This window comes from Motacilla alba, chromosome 7 (genome assembly GCF_015832195.1).
Source record: "Motacilla alba alba isolate MOTALB_02 chromosome 7, Motacilla_alba_V1.0_pri, whole genome shotgun sequence".
Lineage (NCBI taxonomy): Eukaryota > Metazoa > Chordata > Aves > Passeriformes > Motacillidae > Motacilla > Motacilla alba.
In genome coordinates, this window is record NC_052022.1 from 5,921,795 (window position 1) to 5,943,704 (window position 21,910).

General features: G+C 39.3%; 1 protein-coding gene across 6 annotated transcripts in view; it reads right to left on the reverse strand.

Annotated features, from left to right (window-relative positions):
* Positions 1-21,910, reverse strand: part of THSD7B (thrombospondin type 1 domain containing 7B) — a 298,971-nt gene that overhangs the window by 54,854 nt on the left and 222,207 nt on the right. The gene's annotated exons all lie outside the window — the stretch shown is intronic.

Here is a 21,910-nt window from a genome sequence, read left to right on the forward strand (position 1 = left end):
AGAGGTTCAGTAATGCAAGAATACAAGAAAAAGAAGCAGCAGCTCTTATTAAAATTAGGCTATGTGGCCAGTAAAGGCAGCACTGTGCTTCTTAAACAAATCAGAATTAAACAGCCCAAAAAATGGGCTGGCCACAGCCATAGACAAACCCTTTAAAGTAGTAATCTACACTTGAGGATACATCTTTAACAAGCAATAAACTTACATAAAAAGGTTCATGCATTTATGCAAAAAACTGCATTACAGAGATCAAGCCACCTCTGCAAGAAAAAGAGCATGCCATCAAATTTATTTCCAAAATCAGTTTCATGCTAAGCTACAATCTCATTTAGCTAAAAATAATGGAAGAGGAAGGGAAAAAAAACACCCAAAATTATTATTAAAATGAACAGAACAGAACATTTACCAGATGTTCAGTCTCTCCACCTACCCCTTATCCTTCTCGTTGTCTGACACTTCTTTTAATTTTACAAGTGCATCAATAAGATCATGAATCACAACAATAAAACAGGTGCCATTAAAACCCTCAATTTAGGCTGCTAGTTAAGGCACGTTATAGGCACTCACCTCCTTCCATTGACTATGTAAGGATGGGAGCCTCCCAGCTTAAAAGATTAATGGGAATACCTCTACAGTGTCTTTTTTTCCCCTAATTTTTCTTTAACATCCAACTTATCCTACTCTAGAAGCTAAACCATTCCCATTTCTCCTTTCCCTGTCACATTTAGTGCTCCAGTCCCTGCTTTAGCCAGTCCTAAACATTCCTCCTGTCAGTGTTAAGTTCAGTGAGGTTATTGCTTCTATCAGAGCTGGAAGGTGCACAGAGAAACTCAAATGAGAGGCAAAATACTCAGCTACCTCCCCTTTCTCCACCTCATTCTTACCTGAGCAACACACAAAGAAAAGTCAGAAGCTGCTAAACTGCCCCACCATGGGTAACGACTCACTTGTATAAACAATATTGCTGCCTGGCCTTTCCAACCCTTCCTTGGTGTATTCCTACAGGAATAAGGAGCCAGCCCTGTGCCAGTGGTAAACTGGGTGCTTTGTTTAACTACATATGACATTCCTGGATTCATCCTGAAAAAGTGGGAAACACCCCACCAAGTAGCCAGTGAGGGTCATCAATTGTCCATATTTAGCTTTATGGCAAATGAAGGAAGAAGAGGAGCAGAAAGAGGAACCAACAGCTGAAGAAACACACGTGGAGTGGGAGAAGGGACCGTGTACTTGTGGTACTTCAACACATGGACAAGACCAGCCAAGCCATCAGTGAAAACAGCACTGCAATGAAGAACTATTAACACCTTTTCAGGAAGAATGGCAAGATCACAGCAGCCTTTGCCAAGTGAGAAACAGGCAAAGAGAGGACGTGGGGAAGAGAACATCATGGAAAGAACTCAATAAAACCAGGGGTCTCATGAATTATCAGACTAGTATCAGCAGGGATATCACCTTAAAATGGCACATGGAAGAAAGTAAGGTCAGGCTTTAAGGAACTAGAGAGAGAAGGTTTTTCCATGCAGTGAAGCAGTGTGGGACATCGCCCAAGGTGCACAGGGACAGGGACACCAAACGGGTGGCTGAGGCTGCCATGGGAAGCAGCACAACCCCGCAGTCCATCCAGAGACACATCCAGAGGGAGACAGAGGCAACGACAAGCTCAGTGGGCTGGTGCAGAGCTTGTGGGGCCCTGTGGGAGTGCTGTGATTCCTGCAAGACATGGTTGTACATAAAATACTCCCTCAGAGAAACTGGCAGCCACAGCAGCGCTCCCAGGCTCCAAACGCTGAGATGCTGCTCTGAGCCTTGTGGGGGTCCTGCTCGGGCACTGGGGGATTCTTCTTTTCAAGGGAAGGTTTGAGTTCACACTCCTTCCACTCTTAACAGGGTTTACAAAGCCACAGAGGAGAACCCAAAGCAACAGAATTACAAGCTGGGTGAGGCAAAAATGAACTGCTGCATGCAAGATAGCACTTCTGAGGCAGGAGAGGGGAAATGTATGCAAATATTTCTTGCTTCTTCCAAGGATCAGCCAGATTGGCAGAGTTGAAGCTTGTTCTTATTCTTATAGGGGGGTTTTTTTGCAATTCTATTAGAAAATCACTCCTGACTTCCAGTGGTGTGAGATATTGCAGAATCAAATCTAAACCACGTTAATGTCACGAGAATAATGATTACAAATCTTGGAGGCACTTTGTATGCTATACAGGTACATCTCAGATTACAGCCACCCTGAATCTGAATTTGTTTTCTGATTGTGATGCTTTTACTTGCGCTTCCTGCTATATATTCCACTATATTTTACTGCAATATTTCAGTAACTCCTTTTAACAAATTATCTTTTTTTTTTAATTTATGGAAGACTTCTTTTTTTTAATTAAAGTTCTTAAAACTTGCTGCCAAGGACTTTGAAATTCAAGGATTTGATTTAAGCTACCAGAAAAAGGCATTCACGATCACATTGGGATCCTGGTTTCTTCTTTTCAACACCAAAGCTCAGTTATATCTCTGTAATAGTTATGCTGAGTATTAAAGGGAGTGATTATTATGGGACATTTTAACTATCTGAACATTAAAAACCTAAGAGCACTAATCATAATTCTTTTGCCATATTAAAACATCATGAGTAAAGCAGGAGCTGCGCTAAAGCAATAGTCATTAATCAGTATTTAAAATAAGCCCATTGCCAAATTATCTCTTAGGCTTAATTTCCTTGAGCAGTATCATCCCACAGAGAGAAGCCTGGAGTATAAACTGTCATATTACTGTTATTCACGAGACTAGGCCACCATTGGCAATTGTCCACCTGTATTAGCTGGCCCCCATGACATTGCCAGAACTCTACAGAAGTGCAAATGTCACATTAAATACCCACCTGCCCTCTGAGGCAGCCCATGGCTGCTCAGCAATGGAGGCAAAACTGAATGAGTTATTCTGCCCTAATGCTGCAGGCTGAAAATCTGAATTTGGTGGCAGCAGCAGAGCCGGATCCAAGAGAGGGCACAGAGGGCTGAGAGTTCTGGGAGGCAAGGCTGAGACGAGGGGAACAATTGTATTTAGAGGCTGCTGAAGGAAGGGAGCATCCATTCTTCAGGCACCAGGGAATGCCAGTTCTGGCTCCTTGCAGGAACTCTCCTGCCTGACCTTCATGCAACACCAGCTTCATCCCCCACGCCCAGGCAGCTGGTCCCTGCTCCCACAGGCACAGGGAAAGCCCCAGAGACTGGGGAACAACCCCTCACCTATGTCTGCAGCTTGCCCATCAGTCCCACCTTCCCACTTTTCTCCACACTCCGTACTAATGAAGAGCCTGGCGAGAAAACACTTAATAAAACATAATTAACCTAATCATTCAAACGGAAAAGCTTCTCTGAGACTTAGAGGGGGCAGTGTTATAAGGCAGAGCATATGGTCATGACACAGGTCTGTGCCAGGCTGGGCCAAACTTCCTGAAGTTATGAGCTAAGTGCCAGTAGCAAAATTTCCCACCTGCTGGTCATGATGAACTTCTCCCCTCCCTGCTCCTCCTAGCTGGAAACATTCCCTGCAGAGGTACTTCCATCTGCGAAGGCAAAAGCCTTGCATCCTTGCCTGCTGGAGAATGCTCCAGAGTGGCAGCACCATCAGCAGGCACAAAGTGCCAGGCAAAACTGCCCTCCCAGGCTGAGCAGAGGGGCAAGAGCACGTGCCCTACTCACCACCCAGATGTAGCGCTCCTGCCAGAGCACCTCACTGGTGATTTGTGTTTGCGAGGTGTTAAAAGCCTCAGGTTCAAACAAGGAACAAAAAAAGCTGGTCTCTAATGCAAAGATGTTACATCCCATTTTATATATACTGCACCGAGGAATAACTGTATAGAGAGCAGGAGTTAGCTGTCTCTTTGCTATGCCTTTCATAAGTTTGCTCCTTCCACTTATCCTCCTTTTTATTGGGCACAGGGGAGCTATCCCTCAACTTGCCTGCTCTTCTTTCTCCCTCCCTTGTCCACAGCTAATTTTATCTCCCCCATGGCTTCAACTTTCATTTTCAACCAGCACTTAGGCTGTCATAGCTGAAGTGTTCCTCTCCAGTCAACACATTATTTTAGCTCATCTCTCTCTCACTTCAGTTGTCCCCACTTCGCTCCATCAACGACACCACTGAGGAGCACTCACGGCTGAACTTCTGTTATACCTTTCTTTATGCCACCCTCCTGGATTACTTAACTGGAATTAATATGAAATATCATTTCTTTCCCCAGCTCTCAGTACTTTCTCGAGATCCACTCCTGCTGCAAGCCTCACCTCTCCCTCCCAAAACCACTCAGACACAACATCTTGGTTGCACAACTCTTGGTAACACCGGTTGCTACTTACTGTACTTTTTCTTTCAAAAAACAACCTAGTAAAAATAGCATCATCATCCCATTGTGTCTGCTATTAACCCAGATGACCGAACAATCTCTGCACTACCACCCTTCTCACTGCTCTTTGATCTTTTCCCATTGTTTTGTGGTTTATTATGGTTTTTTACATTTGGTTTAATACTGAAAGGGTTTCCCACTTTTGGGGAAAAAATCTGCCTTCTGTGTGCATACAGCAACTACATCAGTGAAGACATTACCATAAAAGTGATAAGAAATAATGCTAAGAGCTAGTTCTACTTTAATCCATTTATCCCACTGTGCCTTCCAGTAGTCAAAATGAAGATATGTCCATGGGACCTGGCAAAGAATCAAATTTACATACCACAATAAGACATGAAATAGTTACAACTGCAATTGCTTAAGGATAATTCAGCCTATTATCCCCTTCTGTGCTATGGAGAAGTGTCTGGGCTGTGGGTAAGAGCTGATGCACATTAATAAAAAGTGGATTTTATGTGACTAACAGAAGAATGCTTCACTAATTTTGAAGAGTAAAAGGACTTTCAAATTAAAAAAAAAAAAAAAAAAAAAAAAGAAGGCAGTTGTCCAGGGAATTTGGATATTTGTACTGGGACCAAAACAATGCTACTTTTAATAAAGTTGCCATCATTGCAGATCATATAAACAGCCCCTTTTTAGCCCAAAGCACTAGACACACAATGAGCCCAACCTGGCAGTCATTACTTAGGCTTCATGCTCATTAGTTTTTTATCTAAACCATTCTGAGCTGATCAGATTTTCTCATGTGCTGTCTGGGTAAGGATCTGAGAGCATTTTATCAGGGAATATCCATTAGCTTTGCAAAACAGTTTAATGTTTCTTTAACAGTCAATATAAACAACACTGCAATACACAGGTTTTCTCTTCTAAAGGAGAGAATATTCCTCTGAAAGTTGCTTTTACCTGCTGATTAAAGAAGAAATAAGTCCTACAAAGCACCTTTAAAGTGAAGAATAAAAGAAGCGTAACTCTTAGGTTCACGTTGATGATTTAGAAGGCACTTTCATAATCATGGTCTCTCCTATTTCAAACTTGTTATCCAATCTGGAGCACTCGCTTCAGGAATGTCACAGCTATTTAGCAGTGAAGCCCTGCCTGGGTGCAGCTAGAATTTAATGTATGAGTGTCTTTACTGAAACCCATCACTCTACCAAGTGACTGGGCTGGCTAATGACAGTCTGAGGTAGAAGACCAGCGGTGAAATGAATATGCAGCCAGCATCAGCATTCCAGCTGCAGACAATTAGTCATTTAAGTGTATTTGGGACAGAGTGGTGAGACAGAACAGAGACACCTCCACTGACAGTGTCCATTTTGTTCTACTCTGACACCACATATTCCCAAATGAGTCCATCAAGCCTGACCTTTCAACATTCTACAGCCTGGGGATTAAGTGAGAAAAAAATGACAGTGGTATTTTCCAACAGGAAAAAAGTTCTTTTTCCTAGATTTGCACTACTGAGAACTGAAAGACCTTTTTTGAAAACTGTTCATGAGGATCTCTCTTTATTATCTTTGAATTCAGAGCCACCATCCCCAAAGGTGAGTGCTCCCAGCAAACAGGACAAACGAATGACTGAAAGTCCTCAAACTTTTCTACACACTCTCTTATAAATTTATATATATTTATATTTGCTTGCTGTATTCAGTAATTGCATCCAGGACACTAACACGTGCAGTTAATTTTTCCACAGCACCTCTGAAAAAATTTTTCTCATCATTAATTTTCCCAATGACCTGCTGGCCAACATCATACATTCCTATTTATTTTTCATGTGAACAAATATTCACAGATAACAGTTAATTACAAGGTGAAAAACATCAATCACTCATTAAACATCTCTGCATTTCCCATGTGGCACTTGCAGTCAAATATTCAAACTTGTGTTTAAGGCTGGAGAGTGGCAAGACTGAGCACAGGATCAGTGAATGCACGACCAAATGCTTGACTACAGGGAGGAGGGCAACTTCAGCTTCTGCAAAGCTGTGCAACAAAACCAAAGTGCTCTACTGATTTCTGCACATGCCAACAGGATTTAAGTCATCTCAGTATCTTATATGGGTATTTCCTTCCAACCGACCACTGGAAGTTCTTCCTGAATTTATGCCATAAATGAGCATTTAGGTCAATCAAAACAAGTACACAGTATATGTTCAACTTAGCTCATCATTTCATTTTTTCTCCAGTATCTTCTCTGTGTGTATTTGTGGACATACTAATACATACATAATTTAAGTCAAAATTCATACTAAAATACCTCTTTAGTTGCTCTACTGAAAAATCTAAACTCCTCCTAGAACGTTACAATTCACGCAGCAGGAAGCAAATACAAATGTCTGTGTTTCCTGCTGAGAAGCAGCACAGTGCAGCTCTGCAAGGCTTCAAATAAGACGATATGAAGCTACCTCAAGTTTCTTCTTATGGACATATAAATCAGAAGGGACTTACCTGATGTCATGTAGATTCACCAGAGTGAGAGGCAAATGAGACTCAGTGAATTAAATTATTGAGGAAGTTTATCAAAACCAGGCTGAAATTGTCATGGGCCAGAAGGTAACACTGGGACAGTTTCACTGTGATAATACTGTTGAGTAACACACCACAGACCTCCAGAGAAAGATTTTCATATGAAAACAGTGTTATTGGACCACTATTTTTTAAAAAATAATTTATTACAGAACAAATGCTGCTAATAAAAATACTAGAATCAGATATTCCCAAAAGCAGTCACTGACAGTTTCATTCAGCCACTGAAACAAGGTGCTATTTCAGATTTTTTTCCTCCTGGGGAAGAGGAATGAAAGAGCTGTATTTATTTATAAAAATAAATTTGAAGCATGTGATCATATGACAATTCCAAATTAAAGTATTCACCAGCATTCTCAGAACCCTTAGAAAACACAGGCTGGCATTTCCAGGTCTTGGCTTCAAAAGGGCAACTTGTGCACAGTGAGGGACCCAGCTGGGAAGTCACCGCTCATGAGGCTGGAAGATCTGCCAGGGGAAGGAGGCTGGAAGATCTGCCAGGGGAAGGAGAGTGGAGGTTTTCAGTCAGAGAAGTTGGTACTTGCAGGGATCCACATCTCAGTCAGAAATAAAAACTCACAGGCAGCGTGCCCAGAGCTCTCTTGCTGAGGAGATCAGAACAAGTCCTGCAGGGATGAGGGAGAGGAGGTGAAGAAAGCACCAAAGGGAAGCCCATCCTCAGGGTTTGGAAATGGCAGAGGAGGCAGCGAGGTGCAGCTGCCACAGCCCGGACAAGGGAGCTGCTCTGAAGTTATTAAAAGAAGTGATGAAAAGTGACAAATGCTACATGAAGAGATAATCTGCACAGGAGCAGAGCTGCTACACTGGAGTGCAGACCAAAGGCAGCAGGTAACTCCAAATTACATGAATACATACTTCAATTCTCATTGATATCAATGATGATAATCAAACAGAAAGTATCAAGGTTGAGATGAACATAAAGCTCAAGGGAAAAAAAAAAGTCCAGAAATTAAGTAATTTCCATTCAAGCTAGTGAATGAACTGGCACACAAAATTTCATGTGGGGGTAGCAAGTTTAATAAATCTAACAAGACACAAACAATATCATACAATCAGAAATAATAAATGTCACATCTATATTTAATAAGGAAAAAAAGTTATCAGAGCAACTAAAAGCCCTTTCTTCTATGCTTAGCAGCAGCAAAGCATTAGAACAATTATTAAGGAAAGAATAATCCAAGCCAGTGAAGTTAAAAGAATTTGGGGGGGGAATACCACATGGATTTAATGCAGGTAAGGCACACTGATCTGACATCTTTCTCAGAGAAAAAAAAACCTCTCAATTTCCAGAGAAAGGAAATTAAATAGATCTTGGCAATCTGATTTTGGGGAAAGCTTTAATGTTGTGTCACCTGGGAAGTTTTTAGTTAAATTGAAGAAGATGGGGGATTAGTACAGAAATTTTAAATTGGCCTGAAATGGCTAGAGGTAGGACAGCAACAGCAGCATGAAATGGGGAACGTCAGGCTGGAGGGAAGTTATTAGCATCACTGCTGAGGGAATGCTCTGACAGCCAGCCTTGGATAATATTTCACCAATTATACTGACACACAAATAGCTAAGGCCCTGTTAAAATTTTACTGAAGAGAGAAGCTAAATGACATTTTTATACAAGAGGAGTGGGATAGTGTGGAGCAAGATCCACATGGAGCTGGACAGGAGTGTGGGAGAGAGGCTGCAGTTCAGGAGAAAAGAGCATGGATCACATATCTGGAGACAAAAAACACCCCAAAAATCAGCCTTGGGAAACTACAGGGGGGAATCACAAGATGAAACGTTATGTGATGTGGCTGCGAAATAAACCAGGCAAAAATGCAATTGAGGAAGGTTTTAGCTTAGAATTTCCCTAGAAGGTGGAATGCAATTACCAGTGTTTTACAAAGCCTTGCTAAGACCCTCTCTGGTGTGGTGTGTACAAATCTGGACACTTAATCTCCCATATCCAACACAAAGAAATGAAGAAGAAAAACAAGACAACGATTTTGAGAATGAAGCTCACATTTTGCACGGAGTGGCTAAAAGGTTTCAATATGTCTAGAGACAGGAAGCTGCAAGGGATCTCTCTCTTATCATTAGAGAATAGAGATGTTTTTTCCCTATGAAGAAAACACCAGACAGCAGAGCTTTTAGCACTAATGGAAACTTCAGCAAAGATAAGACAGAAGAAAATAGACCATCCACTCAGCTTGGGAATGATTTTCAACAGGAGAGGATGGGCCAGGCTTTCAGGAGTAATGCAGATCATCTGCCCTATGCCAAGGCAAAACGTAATAATGTTTTCAACTGGAAAATACAGTTGCCTGCAGCTTCTGTGACTTGGTAAGTCCTGTGTCCTGTGAAAACACCACGAGTGTTTCATGTGTGACCCTGGAACAGGCAGTGTGACACCTCTCCTCTCCCTCAGCCGATCACACATTAATTTTCCTGCAAACCTTCAATTACAGAAGTGAACCAATAGACAATTATCCTAATGAAACCTCGAATTAAAGGCAAATTAAATTCAAGACCACTGAGAAAGTGATCTTTGATTGCAAGTAGGTAATGAATTGGGTTTTGTCTTTAGCAGCTCTTAATAGGTTTTCTGGGGTATCAAAGAAAAGATAAATTGGCTTGAGCAATAACTCATGTAAAGCTACTAAGATAAACACTCATTTTTTACAGTTGGTTACAAAATATAATTTAAAAACCCACCCTGAACCAACATATTTGCTCTTAGTAACTGCCTTTAGATGAAAAATGCTTCTTTTTTTTCCAATCCATGCTGTTTGCAAAAGGTTCAATTTTGGAACCAAGCAAGGCTGTGTGGATTCATCACAGAAGTGGCCCCATTTTGGTTTCCATACAAGCCATTAGGAGTTTTAATCAATTGAATTTAATTGAAATAGGAAAAGGCCTATTATTTAAGGGAAGTATTTACCTCCCAGCAAATTAGGAAGGATGGGTTAAGTTCCATGATTTAGTTACCCTTATACACATCAAAAACAATAACAAAACCAGTAGCAGTTTCATATAGTAAAACTGAGAAGTGGGAGTCTTCCCTAAACAAAATCTATTTACACAATGCAAGTAACACAAGATAAGTAAAAAGAACTGAAAATAAACAAGTCTTTTCCCCCCAAAGCACAATGGAGGGAAAGAACTCTAAGAAAAGGAATTTAAACTAAGGAAACAGAAAGCACATTCCTCTGACAATACTTTTATTTTACTTTAAATAGAATTATATTGTCTCAGGTTATTCTGGCCTCACCTGGCTCTGCTGTAATCAATTTCTGGGAAGAGAACTCCTTTCCTTTGGATGCTTGCATTACAATCCTGAGAGCATCTTATATTTGTGTGATTCTGAGACATGATCCAAACATTTGGTTTTTTCCCATTTGCAATACACGAACCCTTTTTTTAAAAAAACAAATGTTCCTCATTTCACCATTTAAATGATACTCCAACAGTGTTCCAATGCTATTGGACACATTTCAGGGAAGCATGTGGAGACTGATTGTTTCTTTCATTATTAACTCCATTGATAAACATTAGCTCATGCCAAAAAAATTATCTTTTGGTTGTTTAAATCAAATGTCATCTGTTGCCCATTCTGCAGATTGGATCACAATCCAGCAAAAACATGAAAATTCCTGGTACATGAAATGATTGACTATTCTATAGGGAGGCCATGTTTTAGGGCTTTACATCTAACTTGTATCCAAGGTCTCACCTTCACTGAATAGACCAGAAAAAGGGAAATATTGTTTAAATTAATACTGCTTTATAAAAAAATGCTGAGCCAATTCCAGGTGTCTTAAAAGTTAATTGGAATTTGCCTTTATTTAATTAAATGGTGAGAGTTGGGCCAGACACATTTGGTTGGAACAGCACAGTAGTTAGAAAAACACTAGGTGGAAAACAGGACATAAACCTGGTGTTTGCATCTGCTGCCACACCAAATGCCAGGGATTTCTGGGAATTTTCCAGGAGTGAGGAGCTGCCACAAAGCGCCAGCACATCCAGCAGGCACGTGGAGCAGCTGGAGCACACGTCCCATCACCCACCAAGAGCTGATCACTGGTTTGGGCACGCACGGGGAGTACAAATGGAGGTGGAAAATGAGCCATGCAGAGCCTGGATCCACACCCAAACTTCTCACAGTTGGTTTTCAGGCACAGCCTTTTGGTACAGGATGCTGTGGGAAGAACTGCTCCCTGATGCTGCTCTGAATGGAGACAAAGTAACTCCCTTAACATCATTAAAAGAAAAGTGTCTCATCCTCAGTTTTAAACCAATGCCTGTCAGGCACTGATTATTCTTGGGATTTAATCACAAATTAATTTTCATTCAGGTGTAGAGCAATCAGAATCAGCATCACTAGACTAAGAGAAATGCCTAGAATAAATGTTTTATCCCAAAACAAATAAATATTTTAGTGTTATCAGAAGGACTTCAGAAATCATCTGTGTTCCCTTCCCTTGCCAAGTTCCCAGATATCCTGATATGATACATTATTATGACAGGGTGGAAACACAGAAGTAAGGTTAAAAAGATATTTATTCTAACTCTAGCTGGGATTAATTTCTGAGGTTAGCACGCAGATATGACCTAAATACAACTTGTACTTTGAATTTGCTATGTGATAAGTAACTAGGCTGAAATGTTGCTGTTTGCATACAACTCCTGTGAGGATTTTTATTATGCAAAAGCCAAGACGTGAGAACGCTGATGGAAATCTGCGAGTCATTTATCAAACACTGACCTGAAAGGAATATTAAGAAAAAACCTCTTTTATATGCAAATGTTTAATCCAACTGAGTTTAATCATGACTTTCCTTTCTCAGGCCCGATGAGTTGTGCATGTTCTGTGCACTGTAAGATACTATCTTACACATCTCACTCTCAAAAAAGCCTGTTGTTTTGTCAATGGCTGCTCTGGGAGCATGCAGAAGAGAAAATTAATCTTTTCTCACTGTTTTACTCACCTGTGAGACTCTCCATAAAGCCTGTTTTGTCTGCCCACCTGCTGATCACTGGAGTAGTATCTCCTTTGAAAGGACCAAGCACTTCTATTTTCTCAACAAGACAAACTCAAAGCATGATTGATTTCTCCGATGGATTTTCTAGTGAATATCTGTTGCTAGTCCAGTTGCTAATGTACTCACTGGTTTGTGTTCCAACAAACACAGATCTGTTTATTTATTGCCCAACTTCACAACCAAGCTACAAACTGGGGAAAAGTAACATGAAGCAAACCATTGGTGCCCACAGAATCTGAAATGCTGGTTACAAAGCGGCAGAAAGAAAAACATATGTTCCACATGGCCACTTGAGAGTACATAGAATAGAAATTAAAGGAACAGACTGGCTTTATTTTAAGAAATGTTGAAAAGCTGCACATTGATTAAGAGCCATATGATGGTTGTAGTGACCACTAAGAATTCCCAATAAAATCAAAACAAGCTGAGGGAATGTCCAACCTCAGGACAATCCTCAGGATTGTCCAAACACTTCAGCTGCATGACCTGGAAGCACGGACTGAGGAGAAAAGATCTTCTAACATTGAAGGAAAAACATGAGCTCCCTGAATTAAATAGAACACTGCATAACAGGATCAACAAACAGACACTAATTCGTTTCACTAGTTAAATACATATACAATAAGACATTACAAAAGTAGCATATGACTAGATCTTCATTCCTTTTCAAAGTCTTGCTTAGAAGAGGCCGCTAAACCTTTTCCACCTTATTCTTTTTGTTCAGACTCCTTGGAACAAGAATGAAGTATCTTTACACCTGGCAGTTAATTAGAAAATTCATGAACCTCATAATGTCACTTAGAGAAGGAAAAATTCTCACTTTTACTTGGTGAAGTGTAATAATTTAAAATTCAAAGTAATAATTTAAATCTAACTTATAAGAGCATAAAGGACATTTAAACTTAACAGATATTGGAATTTGAATGGAGACTGACCAGCAAAGCTGACAGATATTATTTGGTTTGGCATTTCTAATGGCCAAAGTTCATGCTAACTTATATTTGTCCAGTTCTCAAAGTCCTACAGAATAGCCTGGATAAAAATCTTCTTGACTACCCAAAAGATAGACAGTTTTTATCTAATGTGATATACAACATTTTCTACCTGATTTTATAGCAAACCACTTCAATGGTTTTTATTAATGATTCTAAAATATTATTTCAAAGAAAAGGGTTAAAAAAAAAATTGACGAACAAAATTTTTGTTTAAGAAACAATGAAGCCCGTTCAGTGACACCACTGTAATTACACATGAAGTTAGGTAGGAAAAAACTTAAAAATAAGGTTAAAAGCAGTTGAGAGTTTGGTTACACCTCACAAGGATGAGAGGGGGGCTCCTGGTCCCAAACATCACTGACAGCTGGGACTCAGGGAAGGCTCTTCCCATCCATCCCACCACATGGATCACGAATGAAAGCAGAGCCAAGCTGAGCTAACCAACAGAGGGCAGCTGCCTCTCAGCTAAAGGGAGCCCTCATTCCTGCCAAACCCTGTGCCATCAGTGAAATCCAAGCTGACCTCAAAACCTTCTACCCAAAAACTATAATGCCAGGATTGGACACAGCCTTGCTAGAGAAACGAGCATGTCTTTTCAAATAATAAAGATATTTGAGAAAGAGGGAGACAAACCTACTGAAGTTTAAAGCAGATGAGTGCTCTCTCTCAAGCCAGCCACCCCTGCCTTCACTACAAAAATTGAATTTTGCATGGTATTTTTATTCTTCAATAGAAATTCATATAGAGAAATTCCTATTCTTCAATAGAAATTTAATAGACATTCATATGTTTTTAAATTGCATGCTGGTTATAACTTTAATTACAGAAAAAACACAGCAGCAATTTACCAACAAAAAAAAATCCCTCAACAACCAAACTAAACAAAAACACTAAAACTTTTGTTTTGACAACAACATGTGGTCCAGCGCTAGAACCAAATTAATCCTCCATTAAAATCTACATAACCATTTTAAGCCTGCTTTTTAAATTATTAATGTGCAGCTAACATCTGTTCATTGTGAAATCACACAGGAGTTGTATCCCTTTTAAAATTAATCTGCAACTCTAAAAAAACATGTAGACTACATTTGCCATCAAACTGTAATTGATGCTGGAGAAACTTTATTAAGTGCACTAATATTTAATTATCTTTGGCTCTGAGTCTGAACTCCAAAGTCAATCTGGCACCACTATGGGCCACATCTATCAGTGAATCCAAAGGCTCACAAAATGCTCCCTTCATAAAAGGATGCAAGTTTCCTGGTTGTTACAATATGGGAAACAGCTGACTCAAAAATAATATAAATTATAGATGGATTAAAGGCCTTCATAACTTTTAATTAAGCAATAAATCACAACAAACTGCACAAGACTGCTGATTTATGCAATCCTCCAGTGAGAAGCAGTAAATAAAATTAGAATGGACAGAATATACATCTTATTGGAGAAGAAGAATCTCTCCTTTGACATTTCATTCATACATAAAAATCTGCTCACCTTTGGTTTTTCTAGTGGTGGCTATAGCCTCCAACACACTTATTTATAACTCAAAAATGTATTATGATTTATAGATAATGAGGAAGGATCAGCTGAATTTGTGCAAACTCATATTTACAACTCTCTTCCTGGTAGCCCTGCTAAAAGGAGGAGTTCAGGAGGCAGGGAGAGCCCCAGACTGCTGTACAGGGGAGGTGTCTCAAATTTTTCCTTTCCTTCCCCAGACCCACCTGAATGTGACTAAAGCATATTTCAGCTTTGGTTAAAGAGCCCTTGCAAGCAGGAGCCCTGACACAGGAGCTGTATTTGACAACCACTCAGAGAGCTGTAATTGGGCCTTGAAATCTGAAATCTCTCAGTGGTTTATATTCCAGCCAGCAATCTGGTAATGCTGATGATCTTGATGCTGTCACTTAAAGAAGATGCAAAATTCATGTATTCAGCTTGCGGTTCAAGCGCACACATTTAGCTGACGGCAAACCCAGCACAATCCTTCCAGGCATGTGGGGGGACATCAAGAGGAGGACAGAAGGTCATCTGCACTTTTATTCTGCTGTCTTGGAGGAAGACACCAATTAAACAACATAAAAAGAAAATGAAGTCCATTTCTGAATCTATCAATCAGCTACAGAGCATAAAACAAAGCAAACCCAGCAAACCATTTGGTTATAATTTCTGAGCAATGGCCACAAGAAACGTCTGCAGCAGAAAAAATATTAACACTTGTTAAGTATTAATCAATGAGAACTGCTCTAGACAGAGCAACAGAGACAGAAAAATATTAAATAGTTTAAAAGAGGCAAGACCAAGGTTATTTTAATGACCATCAAGCAAGAGGCACCTGAGAGTTCCTGGCTGCTCAGGAGCTCTGACAGATGAATTCACACAGCATACATCTTCATGTCCCTTCTCCCTCTCTGAGCAGTAGCTTCCAATTATTCTCTCTTATTCATGAAGGAGAGTCAGAAAAATAGAAATTTTCTGCTCTGAATGCTCAGGATATATTCACAGCATGCAGGTGAGTCAGACCATGTTTAACAAACTCCTGTTCCTCCCAGCAATAAAGCCATCCACTGGAATGGGGTCAGCTTTAAACTGGGGACACACAGAATCTGCTAGATATTTATGAGAAAATTCAGTCTTTCTGAAGACATTGCTGTCCACTAACAAAATGAATGAAGTGACCAAAATCTTCATTAACAATCAACAGCCTCACACTGGTAATAGATGCTAAATCAGGCCAACACCAGCACCTCATTTACCAAGTCAGCCCCAGCTTTGTTCCTGCTGGATGCTCTGCACCCTGATTCAGATTTACTCAGCAGCTCCCTCCACCTACACTGGACAGATCCAGGCTGCCTCCTGCTCAACACACTCCTGTCCAACATCTTGTTGTATTCACACCTCAAAAAGTTCTGAAGTTTTTATGAGGTAGGTTCTTAGAACTATAAATTACTGTCATGAATTTCATGACTTGGCGTAGAATCTTTTACAAAAGAAATTTCCACATTCGTGTCTTGTGTTGTAGCAAACAATTTGTTTGCAATCAACGAGATCATATTTTGGAAATTAATTTTTGAGAGGAGTTATGAAAGAGAGCAAAGAAAAGGAAAACATGTCAAAATCTTCATTTAACTTGCCAAAAGTGTAATTTACTCACTCTGAAGTAATTGACTCTCTCTGAAGACTAAATCATGTGTGATAAAATGCAAGAAGACAAATAACTGTTTCTCACATCTTTTACTACATGAAAAGGTGAAGATGGACCAAGATTTTTTTTCTGAATGTTCTTGCTTTTATTCTAATTAGAAGAGAAGCTAGGTCCTCACTTTAACTGTTATGGAGCATCTCCCCTTCCTTAACGATTGCAAACATAGAAGTGAGAACAAATCGCAAAACTTTGTAGAAAATAAATAAAAAAACTTCCTAAAAGGAGGGAGGAGGGAAAAAAAAAACCAAACCAAGATTAAAACTGCTGCCATGGAATAACCAAGGCATCAATCCTTCTTGTTCTCCTGCTCCTAAGACAAAGACAAGCAAGAGTAAGTTCAGTCTCAGTGTTAGATGCTGTCATGCTGATTTATGGCACACGCTGTCTGCAGGTCCTCCAACATGACATATTGTCCACGAGAGATTCAGCACAAACCACACTCCTCTCCCTAAAAAAAAAAAGTATTGCCTAAACCAATTGAACTTCAGTTCCTTAGGAGAAATGCTAATACTTTCTTCACTGGGCCACCCAGCTTTCTATGGCTGATTTCCAATTTAATTCCATGTCCTCTGCAAGAACTCAACAGATTTCTTTCAACAGGACAGAGCACTTCAGGTATAATTCCTGTCTTTTCCTATACTCCACAAAAAGCTATCACATTAAACCATAAATATTCCTTTCAACAACAGATGTAGGAACTCTATTTGAATCAGAAATAATCATGTTCCACTCCTAGTTCCAGAGATGCAAATACATAAATTTCATTTAAACCAAACGTTCATGCTTTGGTATATATATCTCATTAAAAAATTGTTAGGGGCTGTAGTAGACAGAAAAAATGTAGTTTAATTAATTTGCACAAGGCTTCTAATTTTTTGGATTTGAAAGTAATGCCAGGAAGGAGATTGACATTGTAACATATTTAACTTCACAAAGTGCAAATGTTCTCTCACAATTACAGAAAGCAGCATTACACCATACATCAGGTTGCTTTTTTTATTAAAGGGAAGTTTAAAGAAGCTATCTAGAAGAAAAAAAAAAAAAAGCCAAGGGAAAAATACTTTTGAGGGAGTTATTAAACAGCTCAATTTCTGAAGCTAAAGCTTTTTATGAGTGGCAATTGTGAAAATATGTTTATATGACTCTTTACTCAACAGAAAACCTGCAGGAGGAATGAAAATCAAGTGTGGATAGCTATTGAAGGTGAATATAAAATTAATACATGCTGAGAATTAGAGAAGACACTACAGGGTTATGTAGTGAACATGGGAACTGGTTCAATCTCTCAAAGAAGTGAAGCAACACCCACCCACATGGAAACTCACTTCAGGCAGGTGAGATACTGCTCAGGCTGCTCAGATTTGGCTCCTACTTCTGCTCATTTAACAAACTAAATTGCAGTTTAGTACCAAAACTTCCAGTCACAGCGAGAAAAGTGTAAGGGGAAACAGGAGGTTCTTGCCATTTTTTGACACTGAAAATTCTCCCACATTACTGCAGCAGGCAAAAAAACTTGTCATTTCTATGATACTGTAAAACTGCACTAGAATCAGAGGACAGATGTGTTTCATGCTGTAATTCCTTCCTCTAAGGCAGAATGGGAGGAAATCAGATCTTCTGACGGCAAAACTGAGATTGAGAACAGGTTTTTTTTCCCCCAGAAGTTAAGTTGCACTTGAAGCAAATGAGTGCTGATAGAGCCAGATAAAAATGCAAGACAGATGATTTCCTGCATGGCACAGGAAGGGGTCTGACACAGCTGATGGACTGATACAGGACTAGGCTCAGGCACCTGAAATCCATGGGAGGAAGAGATTCTGAGCGCCTCAAAAAGTTCAGTGACTTTTCTGAAAATTAGAAATCTGTATCATAAAAGAAGTGATTTCAGCAGGAGCTATTTATAGTTAGTACATTAATAATGATATTCTTGAAGAACAATTCCTAATGCTGGAAGGAGAAGGTTATACATGGGACTCACCAGGCAGGGACTAGACAGGAGCTAATTCAGTGACAGCAATGTAAGATGCTGGTTTCAAACTTAGCTTTTAATATAAGAGTCTGAAAGTTTTGAAAATGCTGAAAATAACTGCTTTCTCTGAAGTGCAAGTGGACCTAAAGCAGCTTCTTTCTATGAAAAAATTCCAGAAATTCATACATCTTTACACCTGAGAGATCTGGTCTGTAAGCTCACCACCCTCCTTTTTCCTTTCTTTAAACTCCTCTAGGCAATTTAGGAGCAGCACTTGCAATTCTAATGTGCAAAGTATCTGTATTTCTCATATTCTACAGTGAACACCAGAAAATGTCATTAAGAATAAAATATTCATTTTAATGAAAGCAGTAAGTTTACATTCTAAATACACTATATTTTTCTCCTGCTATGCCTGCCATTACAAATACTCCCAATCCTTTAAAAACGTTTGCTTAAATATATACAGCATAAATAGAGGGGATAAACTACTTGCTATGATATTTGTCCTTTAGCAGTATTGGCTAAGGGAGAGAGGGGGGGAAGGGGAAGGAGAAGGAGGGAAAACCTTGACAAGAATATGTGTAAGAGCAATCAATAAAAAAATAATCCTTGGAATTCATGAGTCTTGAAAATAAGATGCATTTTCTCACAGTAATCCTAAAAACCTATAAAAGAATATTCAAGCAATAAGCCCCCCTTAACTCATATTTAACCTTTCATCATGTAGAACTACATATTAAATAGCAACTGCATGCTGTGTAAGTGCATTCAGAGAAGAGCAGGGATAGAAAAATGTAAATGCTACACCTCTTTTAACATGCACAACACAGCCAAGAACATCTGCCAGCTGACCCCCTAATCCAATCGGCTGTTCAGAAGCAATCACATCCTCAGATAAGAGCTGCACAGCCCCTACATGCAAAGCCCATTTTCTTTAAGAGATGGAGCAAAATGTAGTTAGCCAGCTCTTCAACCATTTTCAAACAGAGGTAAAAGGCAAAAGTAATTCTGCATATTACAGGGAACTGCGTTAAAATACTGTCATCTCTTCCCCCAAATATTGTAATTTATCCTTTAATTTCACAGGGCAGAAACAGACAGAGTTTAAGGCTGAAGGGACCACATCAAATCGAGTGATTTTATCAGAATACCATGAGCATTCAGCCCATGCAAGTGTTTGGCACCTCTATTACAACATAGCTTGGAATAAAATCTTGAAGGGCTCAACCTCATCCATCGCCTACAATGAGAAGAATAAATACAAAAAAGCTGAATTAATTCTCCCAACTCTGAGTTTACTTCTCACATCTCTTGCAAAAAGAGTGGGCTGCTTGAGAGGCTCTACAGGCAGATGAACACATCCAAAAGAATGGCTTCAAGATACTCCAGAAGAGTCAAACTCTCTGTGGAATAAGAAGCACAAACCCCACAGAATATCATGCAGTAAAGGGACACGCCATTATTTCTGTATAAATCAAATTTCTCCTAAAATATTCTATCCTTAATACAAGCAAGCTGCACTGCTGTGACTGGACAAACTCTTGGGGGACAGTCTTTTACAACACAGTTTATGTGACTCAACTACTTATAATCATAAATTTATTTTTTTTTACCATGCAAATTGTCCCTTTGTCCAAAGCAGTAGCTCTACTAACTATCTGTATTGGCAGAGCTCCAGACATGGTGGGAAACAGTAAGAAAGAATTGCTAGAATAGTGTTTTAAGTAACGCTACAGTTAGATTCATGTCACATATCTCAAAGCACTGAAGAAAAGGATATACTGGGGTCTGCCAAAAAGCCTAGACAGCACCCTGCACAAAAAGAGGGTGAGAAGATTATCTGGCTTAAGAAAAAGACACAAAATGACTGAGGGATTTAATTATAAGACAGTGGAAAAATGGAGAGTTCTCCAAAGTAATTGATTAAGCAATAGCAAGACTTCCGACTTCCGAAGCAATAATCAAAACCAAAATAATTAAAGATACTGGAGAAAATAAAATGGAAATCATAAGTGAAATCTACTAGCACCTGGAGGAATTCATTATTTGTTCTAAGTTATCTAAAATCTTATCAAATGCATAAAACACAACACAGCAGCCATTGGAAAATAAAACTCAGCATAATGGTGCTATACTGCTTTCCTGCTATATAGTTTTCCCCTATCTGATACCAAATAAAAGCCAGCATTTACTGCAGGTATTTAATCCAGATTATACAAAATAATTAGGATGTCACATTTTTATATATAATGAATCTGTAGAGCTTTGCTCTAGGATTTAAAAGCTGCCCAGAGCAGAGGGAACAGCAGCAGACAATCTGCCTGACAGTGGATTAATGGTATGTGTCCAGCTTAGCTCAGCAGCAGTGCCATCAGCTCATTTACTTCACCATCTGGGTAGGCAACTTGTGCATCCTGCAATGTGCCCAGGGACCTCAGTGTGTTAAATCTGGGCTGGAAGTCCAAGCCCAGTGGATGCAGAGCAAAACTCCTTCTGAAGCTCACAAAGTATTGAGAAACATTCAGGAAGGCAATGAAAGGAATCACAGGCAAAACGTGCATTTGTGTGCATATATACACTCTTATTAACACAACCATTTCTTCTTACCCTAAAAGCTCTGAAATATATAGAATTGCACTCAATCCTTTAAATCTCAATTGGAAGAAGATAAACTATTTGTGTGCCAAATCAGTAAGAAATAGCTTTTGTTTTATCCTAAAAAAAACTCACAAAGGAAGAAACAAAAGTTCCAAAAAGCAAACAACCAAAAAAAACCACCTTGAAAAACATGAAGTCACAAACCTAAACAAACAAATCTGAACACATATTCTATGTTATTTGTACTACAGCCTGCAACGGAAAGCCTCTAATGAATTCAGTGGGTTTTAGATCATGACATGTGCTCCTGGTAAAGAGGCAAAAAGCACCAACCACGTTTATATTAATACCAGCCGTGGCACTTTGCAAGCACTGTGCACCAATAAACTGTAGAAAGACATAACTTCCAAGTTTGAACAATTTCTTTCCTTTAATATCCTCTGAAAGGCTTTTGAAACTGGCAACTCTAATGTGTGTGGGAATAAGCAACACATGATGGCAATAAGTTTGCTATTAATGGAAGGAATCTGCTGTGTCTGTGGGTAACAAACCCCAGTATCTTTTCATTACAAAGGAGCTTATTGTTACCTTATCACTTACTGTGGGATTTCACTTTGCCTCTCTGGTGATCTGTCTGATCTATGAAGGAAAGCACTGAGCTATGGACAACATACACTTTATAGCAGTTTTATATTTCTGTAGTCCCTGCTGCTTCTGTTAGCCTACTTCCAATGAATTTCAAACAGAAATAAGGAAAAAGAAGAAAGAAAAAAAAATCCAAGGAGTATTTACCAAGTTTCTCACAGGAAAACAAAATTAATTGTGAGGAAAATGAGGCAAGTTCATACTCAGGAGCTGGAAGTGGTGCTACATTCCAGGACATGACGCTGCAGCAACAGTTGTGCAGAGAAACAATTGAATCCACCATCTCTAGCACCTCCCAAATAAATCTTTGTATGATACCACTGAAGTACTTCTACAGGTCACATATTTTATACATATACGTATTCAAATTCTTCATAACATATATATGAACTTCCTTCAGCATGACTGTTTCTGTCCTATTAATTAATTTCATGGCTGAATCAGAAATATAGGGCAGACAAAACTAAACAGTACTTCATCAGTGTTAATTAGTGCTAGAGAATTAATCAGCGAATGTAG